The sequence below is a fragment of the Pundamilia nyererei genome, unplaced genomic scaffold (assembly GCF_000239375.1).
Source record: "Pundamilia nyererei isolate P.nyererei 1_Seehausen unplaced genomic scaffold, PunNye1.0 scaffold00146, whole genome shotgun sequence".
NCBI classification, from domain to species: domain Eukaryota; kingdom Metazoa; phylum Chordata; class Actinopteri; order Cichliformes; family Cichlidae; genus Pundamilia; species Pundamilia nyererei.
Window position 1 is genome coordinate 973425 of NW_005187547.1, and position 15717 is coordinate 989141.

Below are 15717 nucleotides of genomic sequence, written 5' to 3' on the forward strand. Positions count from 1 at the left end.
CCCTGGTGGAAGCGGGACTCCACACGTTCCCGGTACCGGCGTTTGGCATCTCTCATCGCGCGCCGCACGCCGTATGACGTCCCCGACTCGATTTGTGTGACCACAAAGGGTCCTTGCCACTTGGCAAGCAACTTTGAGCTTGAAGAAGGGAGTAATACAAGCACTTTTTCTCCCGGTGAAAATTGCCTGAGTCTAGCCCTTCTGTCATATAGGCGTTGCTGACGCTGCTGAGCCTGGAGCAAATTTTCCCGTGACAACCTCCCCAAAGTGTGGAGTTTCGCTCTCAGGTCCAACATTTATTTATAGTTTTCCCTGGGTTATGACTGAAGACAGTCTGACAGCTGTCGGTCCCAGCTGATTTCCCTCTCTCCCCGCTCCTCTCCGTCTCACTATAAAAAGGGAAGGAAACCACCATCAGTCCAAATCGCCATCAGCTGTTCTCACCGGCATCTCCAGCACCGCCCCCTTGAGTTCACTGCACCACTCCTCCCCTGCAGCCACACCCGGGACCACACCTCCGCCACAGAGTCCATAAGAAAAGATTCATTCTTATATCTGGAGCAAGATTTTTTTTTCAATAAATAGTAATGTTTTCCAGTTTTGAATTTTGGCCCACTGTGCATTTGAGTTTGACACCCCTGCATTATGCAATACCATACCCTACACACTGCCAATGCAACGAAAGTTTAACTAGATTGAATTGTAAATACTCTCTTTGCACATATTTCAGAAAATCACAGCACATAATATAAAGAAACAAGCGAAACAAGTACACGATACTTGTATTAGACTGTAGCTTGCAGTTCCAGTAAAATGACACAGACTTAGTTGGACAAAATGCAACTTGATAGGTCAAGAGACCATCAGAGATAAATGAAAGATGCTGGATAAGTGATTGATGGCATCTCCCAGGCAGGGTTTGGGAGCGTTTTTGTAGTTTTGCAGAGACAGAATTTCACAGGATAAAACGAGTTTTCAGGAACAAATACTTTATTAATACCTTATCATTATGTGTGGACACCACTTAATTAGAACACATTTTCACATGCAGTGACCCAGAGCTTAACAGTAAGCTCTACAAGAACTATTTACAGAAGAAAAAAGAGTTAGGACTGTTTATAATGGAGTAGGCAACACAATCAGTTCTGCTGAGTTGTTGGAGTTGACCGTGTTGGGAATAGCTTTGACCCTATCTAAGAAGTTCCCAGTGTATTGACTATATTCCTCAATTATTTTGTAATTTATTTACTGAATCAAGCAACAGGTTTTCATTTAAAAAATTCTCTGAGTCCAGCCTTTTGACTGGTATTTCTTCACACACTCAAAGACAAATGGGCATATCTACACACTTAATCTCTAATCACACAAGCTGCACATGTTTTACAAACAAATATGTCATGCTTTCAGACAGGTAAGGTCATACACAGAGACATGCATTTCTCCTTGAGTCTCAACACCATATGGTCTACTGGCCAGGCATTTGCACTCACAAGCTCTCACCCAGACAAATTAGACCATTATTGTCTCTGACTTCTGGAGAATGTGGCTATGAGGAGAGAAGGAAATAGAGCTGCGATCAAGTGGAGAGATAGAGAAGGCGGGATTTTGTTGCACTTTTTGGTGGTAATGATAATGAAGATGACAGTGGTGCTGAGTTTTAAGAGTACCTCTCAGCGCTGGCATTAACAAAGAAAAATCAAAACTCTTAAACATGCAAATTTAGAGCGCAAGGCTTCTTTGAGGATGTTGTTTTTGTTGGTTTTGTTTTTTATCATTCTTTGTCATTCAGTATGCAGCACTGTGACTCTATTCATTTCCATTCAGTATTGTTTGAGTCACTGTAGGTGGTGCTCATTGCATTATCTGTTGAGTGAAAGGGACTATAACTGCTCATGCTGTGGTTCCTAGATCTTTATCTCCTGACACAGTGGTGTCGTAAAACACCTCTTTGGCTCCAGGTGATTTCAAAAGCAAACCTGCACGTGACATTTACAATTTCAACTGCGAGTAGCAAAATGTATCCATCTGAATCCTGTGTGTTTGTCCCTGTAGGCTTTCTTTTCACAGTGTACCAGTTTTACCTGAAAGGGATCCCCATGAGGTCCAAAACCTCAAGGATAGAATAAGGCCCAAAACCATGACCATTCACTACAAAATGAAAAGCCAGGCAAGACAGAACAACATGGGTAGTCAAGGTAGAGCAGCCAAGTGGGGTAAAAAGCAGCACTGAAGGAAAGGAGAATGGAGCTGAGCATGTGGTCAACACAGCAGGAAACCCAGTGGTCATTTCACCCATGGACACACACATACACACAAACTGGTAGACGTACCGATAAAATAGAAACTGCATAGTCAGCCAAACATAAAGATAAACTGCAAGATAGGCCGAGAGCCAGGTGAACAGATATGAATGTACACGCACACACGCACACACACACACACACACACACACACACACACAGACGCATCCACAAAAAACACAGATAGATAAACTGGTCAAGCTGGTCAGACAGGCTGAGTATGCTTTGCCTGCGGGAATGATCAAGGCTAAGCTGAGATGCACAGTGATCAGTCTGTGTATCTCAGGTCATTATGTGCGTAAAAGAAAAACACTGTTTAAAAATTAAAGCATGTTGCTCGTCTTTTTATACACCAAAAAACAGTACCATTACAAGACAGCTGAGACTTAGAGAACAGCTGAGCAGCTATAGCAGCTAAAGGACTGTTATCTGTGTATCTACGATCATCTGAGCCAGACTATAATAGTGCATTATTACGATGTGGTGTGACAATCCAATCTGATGGCAGCAAAATCTCCCAACCACACTGGGAGGGGAAAGATTGCATGCAAACATTCTCTCTTGCTAAATCAGGCAAAGGGAAATGACGCTTTGCACAATGGTTCTGCTGTATTATTAGCCCCAAAGAGGAAGCTGCAATTGTTGGATCAGACTCCGAGAAAGAGTAAAGTAAGTCTGGGAAAATATCAGCTTCCTGCAATGACTTCAGGCTTTAGCCTGAGCAAGTATTTGCCTCTGCCTTTCTGGCTTTCTCACTGCTTCAAGCATTTTCTTACCCCATTTCTATCCCTCAAACAAAGAGACTATTATTATTATTATTATTATTATTTATTAGTAGTAGTAGTATTATTCCCAAAAGTTCTTTTAAGCCTCTGGCACAAGCCTCTACAAGCAACAAGCCTTGGCATATAGCAGCAAAGTGAGAGAGAGAGGGATTGAAAGCATACTTGAACATCTCCTTCAAACTTATTCTGGTTCTCTGGTTGGTAGCCAATCTGTGTATCCCCAGGGCAGCGCACACTATCTATCTGACCTCAGCTGAACTGCCTCAGTAGTCTCAGATAGAAGGGATATGAAAAGCTAACGAGAGCAGTGGAGAGCATGCAGGACGGAACGCAATGACTTCCCTTACAGGGTCCTGGTGGAGATGATAAACCCAAGACCCTTCATTATACAGCTGCAAATAAAATAAACGCAACTCAAGGCTAAACTGAGTCAGTACTTTAAAACCAATAAAACATAAGGCCCGTCTCCTAAGAATTACCTTCCTACACCGCTAAACTGCATTCTCAATTACATTTCAAGGGCGACTTAATTCTTCAGATTTGTGACATTTCATCAATAGTTTCAACCTCATGATATCATTGGTTTTCCTGCTTTAGCTGCTCTTCAGTTGAACAATCATACAATAGATGGGGTGGAACTCTTTCACCCTGGTAACCCAGAAAATGAAGGAGGAGCTCCTAGGGTGGTTAATGTGATAAAAGGTTACATTTTAATCATGATCTCTTTCCCTGAAATAAGTAATCAGTTTTAGTGCCCAAATCTAAGCAAATAACAATTCAGAACAAAATAACAATAACAACATAAAATCTAATAAGGGAAATAATAATACAGTTTGCTTGTAGAGACATGGTTGTAGTACAGTATGTTATCCATTTACTGGATCCGGGCAAAAGAAGATTCTGCAAATTGGTTGATTTCAAAAACATTTCAGGTCAATACGCTGTTAAAACTATGACTGAAACCGCCATGGTGATATGAAAAATTAATGTTGAACAATTGACTTTTTGGCTGAGAGTCAGAGAAGAAGCTCAATATCACGCACACATGTGAATACTAAATATGAAACCAGACAGCCAGATCAGATCAGACAAGCAAAGCTTCACCTCCTAAGTTTTACTATATTGACACATTATCTCATTTGTTTTATCTCTACTACTTTCTTTTTTCTTTTTTTAAAGCCTATATTATAAGGCTTAGGATGACAGTTTCATGCTGATATAAAACTTAAACTGATGAGAACTAGTAAAGGTTTCAAACATGTCAGGGGAAAAGACTGTTGGGCTTCATTCCCATGTCTTCTTCTCACTGTCAGTGGTGATCATACTCATTCAGTAGCAACTTTAGCTCTTGTTTTCCAGATGTGAATGTTAATGATTACCCAGTCTTAAGGCTAAGCTAATCAATGCTAAGCCTGTAGTCTTATATTCAGTAGACAAGCATGAGGGTTCATGACATTTCCCATGTTTTGGTAAGAAAATTAATAGGTGCCTAAAATAACTAGTAATGATTATCAATGATTATTGTAAATGTATAGCTATCATTTGCTCTTGGTATTGCAGACAACTAAGTCATTCCATTTTATCACTGAATAATACATACTTACACCAAGCCATTGCTTTTCCACTATACTTATAACCTTTTTCATCCTTCGATCACCACATATGTGGCATTGGAGCCAGACTTAAAGCCAGTAAAGGACAAAGAAGTTTAATATGTCAAACAACAGAAAGAATGTAATGATAGCAAAGGATCCAAAGGAAAAAGTGTGGAAAAGGAATGGAGTGGAGACGAACAGCTGCTGGAAGAGGTTGGGTGTTGGGCAGAAAACGATGGAGGACAGAGGAGAATGGAAGGACAAGTAGAAAGAGGAATAAACTGAAGGAAAAACATGAAAGGAGGAGAAAAAAGAAGGAAAATGTGAGTGGGTGTTCATAAGCATAAGACATAGTGAAGAAAATGATGGAGTTGGCACTAGGGAGCAAAGGTAAAGAATAGGAGTGATGAATGTGGTGGAAGGGTTCAGTAAAGGCCTTGAATCCAATCAAAACACTGTTTTTGATTCTGTTTTTCATTTCACCTAAAATAATGTTTCAATAGTCACTTGCTGAAGTTGCTAAGAACCAACCCTGGTCTTTGAATGGGTACTTGTTTTGAGCAAAACACTTCTCTGTGGCCTCAGCTGAACTGTGCAAGCTCAATGCAGCTGGAGCTTGGGGAACAAGGCATTGTGGGGATTAGCTAATGGTTTTTCACACTGGCAACCCAAGAAGAATGGTTCCTGCTTGTGGCGATGTAGTTGTGTTGCTAGACACCTGATTGTCCAACACTGCAAGAGATAAGTAACCCCAAAGGTGTCTGAATAGTATATATGACCGAATGCATCAATGTTATTTTTAAATCAGGAGTTCACTAATATATATTGGTCAGTGAAATGAGACTGTCAGTCCCTCCGCTGCTTCTCTCTCTTGGCATATGTCTGTTTCCCTGTGTGTTTGTATGTGGGAATAGAGAAATCTATGCTCGAGGTCAGAGCTAAGGATCATACCTTACATTACAACCTCCGACATGTCTACCACCTAGTAGATACTCTGCTTATATAATCAGTCACACGTTCAGTAACTTGTATATGATGTGCTATTCTAAACGTATTCTTTCTCTAGTTAACTTCTATCCATGTGTCTGCAGTTTCAAAGTAAACTCAGTCAGGTTTCTGGCACCCTGCTTTAGCTCCAGCGCTTCCTACTACTAACTGAGCTTCTCCATGGCCACTTTTCTTTGCTCAGTTCATTTAGTCATTTAGTCACCTTTTTGTGCAACGGCATCTTAACCAGTTCCTCTGATTCTTGTTGCCTGCATTTACAGCTAACTTAGCTGTAACATATGTTGCAGTCCAGATACCTGGAAACACAAATGTAAGATTTGTTTGGGTCCTAGCAAAGTAGAGACATTCAGGGATCACAATCATTATGCTTTTTGTTGTTGCAGTACATTCATGGATAGAGATTGGACTTTCTGAGTAGGAAATCGAGGTTGAGAGGGCATCCCATAAAAACTTCGGACTAATTCAAGAATGCACCAATAGAACAAAACTAAAAAGTGCCAATACCAATGGACACATGAAATCTGCAGCCATTGTAACGGTTTGTCTTTGCTTCAACTGTTTCCTTAAAAAGACTCCAATTTTTTAAAAACTGTTACATTTCATGGTGAAAAGCCTGACTTTCACCAGTTGTTGGTGATTTATGAGTGGAACCCTCCAGAGCCCCACAATGATGCAGTGGGACACTGAAAATGAGGAGAAATATTGGCAGCAACCATCATAAATACATTATACATTAACAGAAAATATTATTACTGAAAGTTCAGCTTGCTACACATTCTCCCATAAAATAAAATATTGATTAGGATTGATATGTAGAGTATGAGTAGTGCAGACAGACTAGGTTTTACAGTTGTGTATGTTCTCAGTGGTAGCTCTGTTTACGAGAAACAAGATGCACTTTCAAAAACAAACTGTGTACACATGCAGTATTCAGTGGTGCACATGGCCACATCGATGCAAGGAGTGAATCAGAATCCCTATGAGATGCTTATTTTTCAGAGGCTGACCAAAAATACTCAGTTAGGTGTGCACACTTCCTGTGAACACAAGCACATGAATAACTTTATTTCAAAAGCACCCACAAACTTTTTGTGAAGTTTCTCTGAAACAGACAGGCGAAATACACATAAAGCCTTTAACAAATGAATAACAAATCTCGCATGTGTCAAGCCCTTCACAGACTCATACATATATGCATAAAGGTTCTCACATGCACACACGTGCAGTGCGGCTGCTTGCCTCCCACATGCACTGCTTGTGACGCATTGGAAAAGTCATTAGACCTGCACTTCCTCTCCAAACAGAAGAGAAGGAAGAAAAAGACTGTCTTACATGAAACACACAGGAAATGTGTGGGTGAATGCTTGTATGTGTATGTGTCTGTTTCTGTGTGCGTACATGCGTGCGTGCATGGATGCGTGCATGTAGACGCAATTGTATATTTCTATGTGCATGCACGTATCTGGAGATCTAAGGTCCCACCCTAAGGACTGGTGACCGAGGTCTTGTAATAGCTTGCTTTGATTGTTTCACTGACTAGACTACAGCTACAATTACAGACAATTAAGACACTCAGCCAGTGATTGGCTTGCTCAGCAGGCTAAGCTGCACACCGTAATCTTGTGGATTCAGCATTTGTCCAAAGCTTATCCTCCTATTTTCAGATTTGGACTTGAATAAAACCAAGTACCCACTTAAGTTAGGATTACTCGCTCAGAGCATTATTTAGCACATCAAAAAGCCGTCTGCAAAGGCATCTCTGATTAAATACACAATAATGGCAAATATTTCTACATTTTTTCATCATACTTAATGTGTAAGTCAATATAATCTCTCAACTGTGGATACTGTAGTTACACAAGTTTCATTTCTCTCTACAAAAAAGGTAAAAACAGTCAGAGCTTCTGCTTTTCAATGGAATTTTTGGCACTAATGTTGTAACTTATCACTTGACATATGGGGTGTGTGTGTTTCTCGTTTTGTCTTCCTATGTAGGAGCTGTGACTTTGCATAACGTCAAAACCAGCACTTCCATGCGGGGAGGGGGCATATTCATATTCACCGCAGTAAATACGAATGTGCATGTGTAGGTTGAGTACGTGTTTAATGCTATATGTGCTAGCAAGGGCAACTGAAGCGAGTGATCTACAGAAGCATTGTGATAAAATAAATTGTACAACAGGGATGCTGTGTTGGTACTCAAAGAAATCCAAAACAACCAGGACAGGAAGAAAGACAAAAAATGAAGGAGGCAGACGGTGAATCCTGGGGTTTGGACATCTGGAGAAGTGTCAGGAAGCTCAGTCACTTCATCACTGAAGGTGTAATATTTATCTATGTGCACTAGAGCATGTCAGCCTACACACACACACATGCATACAGTGTACCAAAAACAGCACAGACAGGTGAAGGACAGCTTTTCTGACTTACACAGGGACACATATTCCCCTTCACACAGACACACACACAAACCAGTGATTAGTTTGGACACTCGCTGCTTATTGCTACAGTGAACATCTGTTACCTCAGCAGGATTTTTAAAAATGCATTTTTGTGTGCGTACACATACAGACATTAACTTTTCCCACAATATTTAATTTTCTACCACTCTCTTTCTCTATCCCCACAAAAATACACACACGTCTACATTAGATGTACTGCTTCCATGCCCTACTTGTTTGGTACTTACTGTTAGAGTTACTAATTTCTGACACTGACTAAAGGTATCCGTTCAAGGACCAAAAAGCTGTTTCCAAACAGTAAACATGTAGTTGCATAATTCTGGGGGGTTTTGTTTTGTTTTTTTTCTTTTCTGCAAGTGAGCTCTGGGTGTCAGCCTTCTTGGGGCCTTTGTTCTTCCCGTGCCTGGTGCTTTTCTAACTGGGTGCTCTCCTTTCCTCTCACCGTCTGGAGGCATGCATGTTAGCTGAGCATAGGTGAAGATGTGAGATAAGCTTTGACAAGTCGGTCAGTATAAGTAGAAAAATGCTATGCTATGTACTAATATGCAAAGGTACAACGTTAGCACTCAAACATCCTAGCTGGCTGGAGAAAATCACAGTCTTATGCAATCATAAACATTTTAACAACATAGTTTTGTTATGTTTGTTTTAATGGGAACCAGGCTGAATGTCAGTTAAATCTGGATCAGAAGTCTTAGTCATTCAACGTCAAGCCTCACCTGCAGAGACCGCAGGAAAAACATTGCCCTGCAAGTACAATAGGTCCATTTATTTTTCTGAGTGTACTGATCCTTAATGCAATTATAAACAGTGTTATGGTGGATGAACTGAGGAACACCTGTTCTTTAAGATTCCCAGGGGTATAAATTTCTTTACTGCTAAAGGCAAACACACTGTCAGGTGCTGTTTGTTATCATGTGAAATAGAAGCTCTGTGTGTGGGAGATTCACTATTCCACACAGAGAGGGGAATCCCCCAACACAGCAGACATTAAAAACAGGTGCTATTAACCCTTATCTGCAACTTTTGAGCTTCAGGGTGAACATTTAATATTGCACTTTTCAAAAGGGACTCTTTTTAGTTCCAAAAACTGTAATGCCGAAAACTCGGTTTGAGCATAATGTTTGGGTGTCCAGCTGGTATCAGTTTATTACCTTTAGTCAGTACAAAAAACAACTATCACAAGCATCACTGTGAGCATCAAATCCTTGTAAAAAGATATTTTTAACTAGATGCCATCCTGAAACTGATACACTGCTCAAACAGGATACTGTTAACTCAGTATTGGTGCATAATGTCAAAGTGCAAACCAATGTGAGAAAATTTAAAAAGGTGATCAACATTTAGGAAGTTTTGATGGTTAGCCACTTCAGACTTCTCTCTATCTGTGGCAAATGTTCCGTTCTAGTTGCTTTCGCAGTCAAACTTGTCTTGATAACACGAATAGATTTCCTGCTTCTAAACTGTAAACAACCCACACACAAGTGGTGGGATCTTAACATTTTGCACTTTGCGACAGCTGTTGCAACCAAAATGTCAGTGTTGACTGCACATAACGTGCTACCCGGTGAAGGGGAACCAAAAAAATTAGCCACTTTTAGCATGCTGTCAGTTGGTTGAATATTTACATCTTGCTGTTCTGTAACTTGCACCACTTTAAAAATTGCTTACCCCTCCATTTCTAATATTGAGGTTTCAAAAAAAATGTATTTCATATTTAATTCACTCATGCTCATGATAATCATCTCTCCAAAACACTGCCAAATTAGATGTGAATTGATATTTTTTGCATGTTTTAATACACACAATATTATCATCTAATTACATCACAAATACAGGAGACAGAGTTGTTCTAACCTAAGAGGTTATTAGTGTATATAATGCAACAGTAAAAAGCACATTAGCATAGTGACTTACCTTGGCAAGCCAATTCCCCTGTACATTCTCACTGTAGAGGTCTGGAGTCAGTGAGGATTCTTCCAGTGTTAATTAAACCGTCTGTCTTGGAGAGAATTAAGGTCGTGATCTCCCAGACCTCACCACTCCCACACTCCCTGAGAAGAAAAGAAAGAAGAAAAAGGGACTTAATGAAGGAATAAAAGGATGAAATGGCTTAATGAACCGCCTAACGAGGCCTGTGGCCGTTTAATAAGGGCTTATTAAAGCTTAATTAGAGAAATAATCAAGCTTGTTTGGAGTATTTCAGTGTTGACTTGTGGCTGATTGTGTTTTCATAGCAACTGGATAAACAAGGAAGAGTTAATACTCCATAGGAAAGAAGACATGTCTAACTGTGTGTCTGTCTGCGTACATGTGTTGTAGGGGATTTCAACAATAATTAGGTGACCACTTGAAGATCCTTCCAGTCACACGGAGGACTCACGCTCATCATTCGGTCACATGCTGAAATCGTACTGACATCCAATTCAAACACTGTGGCATCCTGAACATGGGCATAAGCAGCCAGCGTGTTTACTCCATGCCTGTTAAAAGTAGCACTATCAGCAGCTTAGTCATGTGTACTTTGATATCCTGGTGTAAAAGCCTGAGCTTTTGCATGCAACCTGAATTCCTGTACTTTTTTCCTTATTATATAGCAACTCACTGACTAATTACAGAGTTGTTCCTATTGTAAAATGATGCTACGGATTCTGATTAAATATTTGCAAATGAGCCACTGACTTTGTCCAGTATAAACCCAATAACTCATCAGGCAGAGTCACTCACTTACTGACTTAAAAACAGCACACCATATTTTCTCTACAGATGTTAGCGTGACTCACTTGAGTCAGACACTAAGTTACATTGTGCCTGAGGAAAGATCTGAAGAGAATGCAAAGTATACAGGACACTTGAGATGTCAGCTTTTCATTATTCATTCAGTGATGCCATCACTTCTTTGAGGAGTTAGAAAGGCTCAGCATGTGATGTATCCTTCTTGTATGTGCCCGCGAAACTCTAACGGCACTGGTTCTCCACTCTGGTTCTCCAGTTACTGATTCATTAAGTGATTCAGCTTTGTTAGACCCTTTTATGGACTTTGCAATATTCAGTGACCTCAACAATTAACGGTGTTACTCATCCTTCTTCCTGAGCAGGTGAGAACCCCAGACAAGCCAGCTAAACAACACTGCATCATGAGCAACACAGCTTGTTTGTTCATGCAAATGAATTCAAATATTCATGTAGAACCCCATGAATCCCTAAATAGGACAGAGGGACGTAATATAGCAAGTCAGAGGATGTAAATGCCACATTTTGTCTTGATTTGATTTTGTATGCTATGGGGTGCTAACCTTTAACATCATAACTGCTCATATACAGAATAAATACCAAATAAATGAACTTGGACTTCATCAGCAGTTCCTTGTAATTACTATTGTTGCTTTTAAATTATTCCAAACACTAACAGTAAAGGTACCAGGTTAGACCGCCATTATATAAATATATATAAAATCTTGGTGTAGAGTGGGCATGCTTTCTCAGCCAGTTTAGTAAACTGAGTGCTTTTTCCCAAAGGCAGCATCCAGTGGACCCCCCACCCCCATGAAGAAAAGGGTAGAAAAGAGCAAATTAGATTAATTAGCTATTAGATTACAGTGTAAAAAAATGGTTCTTTACTTTGTATTTATGCATTTTAACAGCTTTCTATGAAAACTTTTTTATCTAAAACACATTTTATCTACATTTCTATGTCATATTTGATCAGTAAACATAAACAAGATAAACAGTATTCACTTTGGCAGTTGTTGTGATTTGGCATTATATAAATGAAATTGAATTTTACTGAATTTTACTCAACTGAATTGAAATGTTGCATATAACTATACCTTTCAGCAAGTTTACTACATTGCCTTTCTGTCAGTTTTCTGTGAAAACACAAAACTTTGCAATAGAGAGCTTGTATGTCCCTCAAGCCCTTACTGCATCTTTGATGAACGCCTGCTGACAAGTTTTCAAGTTTCTAACCTTGGGCTGGCCGCTATGGTTGTAAATTTTCAGATGCTTTTGACCTCATATTTATTTCCTTTCATACCAGTTTGAAGTTTACAGCTGAGCTTTCACTGTCTAGGAATTATGTCATTTAGCCTGGGGTTAGACTGAAGACATATTCTTGAGGGTTATTAAGCGATCTTGGACATTACAGAGTAGATACCCTTGGAACACTGCACAGAGATGTGTGACAGCATTTCATGAAGAACCGCTGAACCCTCGCAGTTGCAGTTCACGGGCTGTGTCTCTGACAAGTCTGCTAAAATAAAAACCCCCGCACTCATTTCCAGAACGCCAAACAGCTGATGATTCCGGCAGAAGGGCCAACGATTTCCACTGCTCACATATTTTTTCCCCCTCCAATTCTAGACATATGTCAATTTTATGTCAGAGGATTAGAGATGCCAGTTATTGTTCTGCAGCATGTGAATGATGTCAACTTTCCCACAGGGCCTTTTCTTTGAGATGTAGACAGCAAAGCAGCTGACAATTCCTGCAAAGATGCCAACACACCACATCATTTACACAGCTAGCTCTTCAGTTCTGTCAGTTCTTCGCTGAAGAATTATTGAGAGGTTAAAGATGATGTCATCTTTCCAGCAGGGCTTTAAATCTCAGAGTTTATTATGCTACTGCACTGAGCTTTGGGAGCTGATAATGATGACAGCGGTGAGGCAGATGATATTGCTGGTCAGTGCAGTGGTCATGGTGGTAATGACAATGGTGATGTAAGCTTCCCCAAAGCCCCCCCCCCCCTTTTTTTAGTTTAATAGCATGAGCAGCTCACCACTTTTCTTTAAAGAAGCAGTGGCCAGATGACTTTAGCTGACTTCACCCCTTAATCAGTCGACTACGCCAGATAGTATCAGTATCAGTAGATCAGAAGAAAAAAAAACACTTACAATGTTACATCATCATGTGGTGTCTAATCTAAAGAATGTTTAACAGAATTTTAGAACGTTAATGCAAGATTTTACACACTAAGCCAAAACATGCCTGTTAAAGTAAGAGAAGTATCAGATTTAAGTGTCTATGCTTTTAATGCTGCAAGAACACTTTCAGCTGACAGTTAATATGTTGGAAGAAACCTTCACAATTATTAGGATGAGTTTGTGTCTTTGCCAAAGTTCTGCTAAACAGAGCCCACAACCTTTGGAGAAGTCTGAAATGCAGGCTCAACTGCTGAGAAGGCAGTTCAGCGTCTTTTGCCCTATTCAGAATTGATGAGACATTGTGTGCTCACACTTTGTATTTATTGTCGAAACCAATTACTTTAACATGCTCATGTTTCTATGGTAATGCCAGTGAATTATAGCATATCACGACCCTGTTCCCAGAAAAAAAAACTGCAGGCATCATCATTGTTTCCATTGTTTTCAGTCTTTCTTAGCATTCACTCATTTCCAAAGATTCCATGCGATTTTCCAGTTCCACCCTTCTCTCTTACTGCAAAACTATAAATTATGTCACTGGGTTTCATGCTAATTATGGCTAAACTGACAGCACATGCAGAGTTAAAACATTTTAAGACCAAACTCCCGACTATGTTGGAGCTTTAAAAGGTGAAAAAAATATTGCAAATGCTTCATTTTATAGCCCACATTGTGTTTTACTTATTATAAAGGATGCTTTGATAACCTTTTAAAGCTTTGAGATTCAAAGTTCTTTCTGGAAGTTCCATAAACTGTACGCTGTGCACTTTTGCACCTTTTCCAAATTGTGCAAAATCTAAAGCTCTCCTCCGACCCTTAATTGGCATCTGCCTCTTTATCTGTTTACATTAGTTTCAGTTGTTTTCAGCAGTCTCTGCCATGGCCTTCTTTCCTCCCAGTTACACCCTTGTGTGTTAAAAATATCATTAGTTTTAGGGGATGATGTCATTCTCTCAGCGGGGCTTTCCCACATTCAGCTGATAACACATGTGGTGGAGAACTGTTAAAACACATGGGTGTGTTACAGTTCTAAACTCCTAACCCATATCACTCTTCCATGAGAAACAGACCAAGGAGGGTATTTGGCAAGGAAAATGGTGCTCTTTTTCCCCTGACAGCAACGAGCAGCTTTAAAGCTCATCTAGATTGTGATTACGTTTGCTGAATACAATAACCAAGGCCATGTTGTTGCAGGCAGGCCACAGCTGTGATGTACTCCATAAAAAAATCCCAAAAACACTTCATGCTGTGGTCGTTCGTTTCACCTTGCTGATTTAAAGAAACTACAACTTCTGCTTGAACAGCGCAGCGTTTCCACATATTGTGATGCCTGAGCATTGACATCAGTCCAGGTTGTGACTGGATCGTTAATCTGCATTGCTGTAAAAAGAAAAAAAGAACCACTTCTCCACCAAAAACCTATCAAAAGATTATATGCTTTCACTCAGATAATCTACACTTTAAGCCAGGGTACTTATAGAAAACTATATTACTTAAGTTTTGATGCATCCTCAATCATCCAGGTAAGGAAATTCCACAAAGTTGATTCTGTTCATCTGGATGCAGTGTTTTTAGAGGAAGTCACTTGATGAATGGAAAACACTGCATCCAGATGAAAAGAATCAACTGTTTGGTATATTACTTATGGACTAGTTATTGAAGCCCTTTGGTGGCTGGGATGGCTCCAGTCCACCCGTGACCCTAAACTGGAGGAGCAAAAAAAATGGATGGATGGATGGATACGTATAGAAGAGTATAGAACACCTTAATATATGAATGATTTTATGACAAGGTCTGTCTCATCAAACACGTCTTATGTGGTTTTGCTGCACACAAGGCTCATCCACCTATAGAAATAAGCAAGCTGTAATGGAAAGTCCTGCAGTATACTGGGTGAAGTAGAAAGACTGAAGCAAACTGAAGTCCCTTTGGGGCACTCTGGATAAACTCAGCTCACATGGAACCTCAAGAGGAAATTGGACTTGTTTATGAAGGAAATTACATCATTGGGCTTGGTTCAGACAATGACTTCATGCTGACAAGATAATGGCCAAGAGAGAGAGAGAGAGAAAGAGAGAGAACAGGGTTGGTTGCAGAAGTAATGTGTACATGTGAAAGGTTAATGAGTTCGACGTAGTTATTTAAAGGCACAAAATGAACTGCTCCACTGCCACAACTGTTAAATAGTGGCTCATAAATACCGGGTGATTATAATTTGGTAATGTTGCTTTGCTTGTTTTTTCCTTATGCTATCATTAGCTCTAATGTTGGACAAATATTTTAAGCAGCAATTTAGAGCAAGCTCTTGCACACAATAAGTGAACAGTAGTTTCCTTGTGTTTTCAGTGCACTAATACATTATTTCTGCTTCTACATTGTGGTTTTGTCATGTCAGTATAGTAAGTATTGGTTTATGGAAAGATCTATTTTCGCTTCAATATATACACTTGATTTTATGTTACTGAACGTAATATAAAATATTAAATGAAGTAATCACCTTTTTGAAAAAGGAAACAAAGCTGAAGAATCCATTGATCTACCACTACTTCTACTTGAGACATTGCTGTATATAACCTCCTTTTTTCTCATGTGCTTCCATCTATCACCACTGGAGAGCTTTGTCCTACATGTAAACATTGGCA

General features: G+C 39.8%; 1 long non-coding RNA gene across 1 annotated transcript in view; it reads right to left on the reverse strand.

Moving 5' to 3' along the window:
* The window catches only part of LOC102203192 (uncharacterized), a 115198-nt gene that overhangs the window by 56902 nt on the left and 42579 nt on the right, over window positions 1-15717 (reverse strand). Inside the window, exon 2 of the long non-coding RNA XR_312029.1 lies at window positions 10068-10204. This is a non-coding gene — a long non-coding RNA (uncharacterized LOC102203192). The remainder of the gene's footprint in view (window positions 1-10067; window positions 10205-15717) is intronic.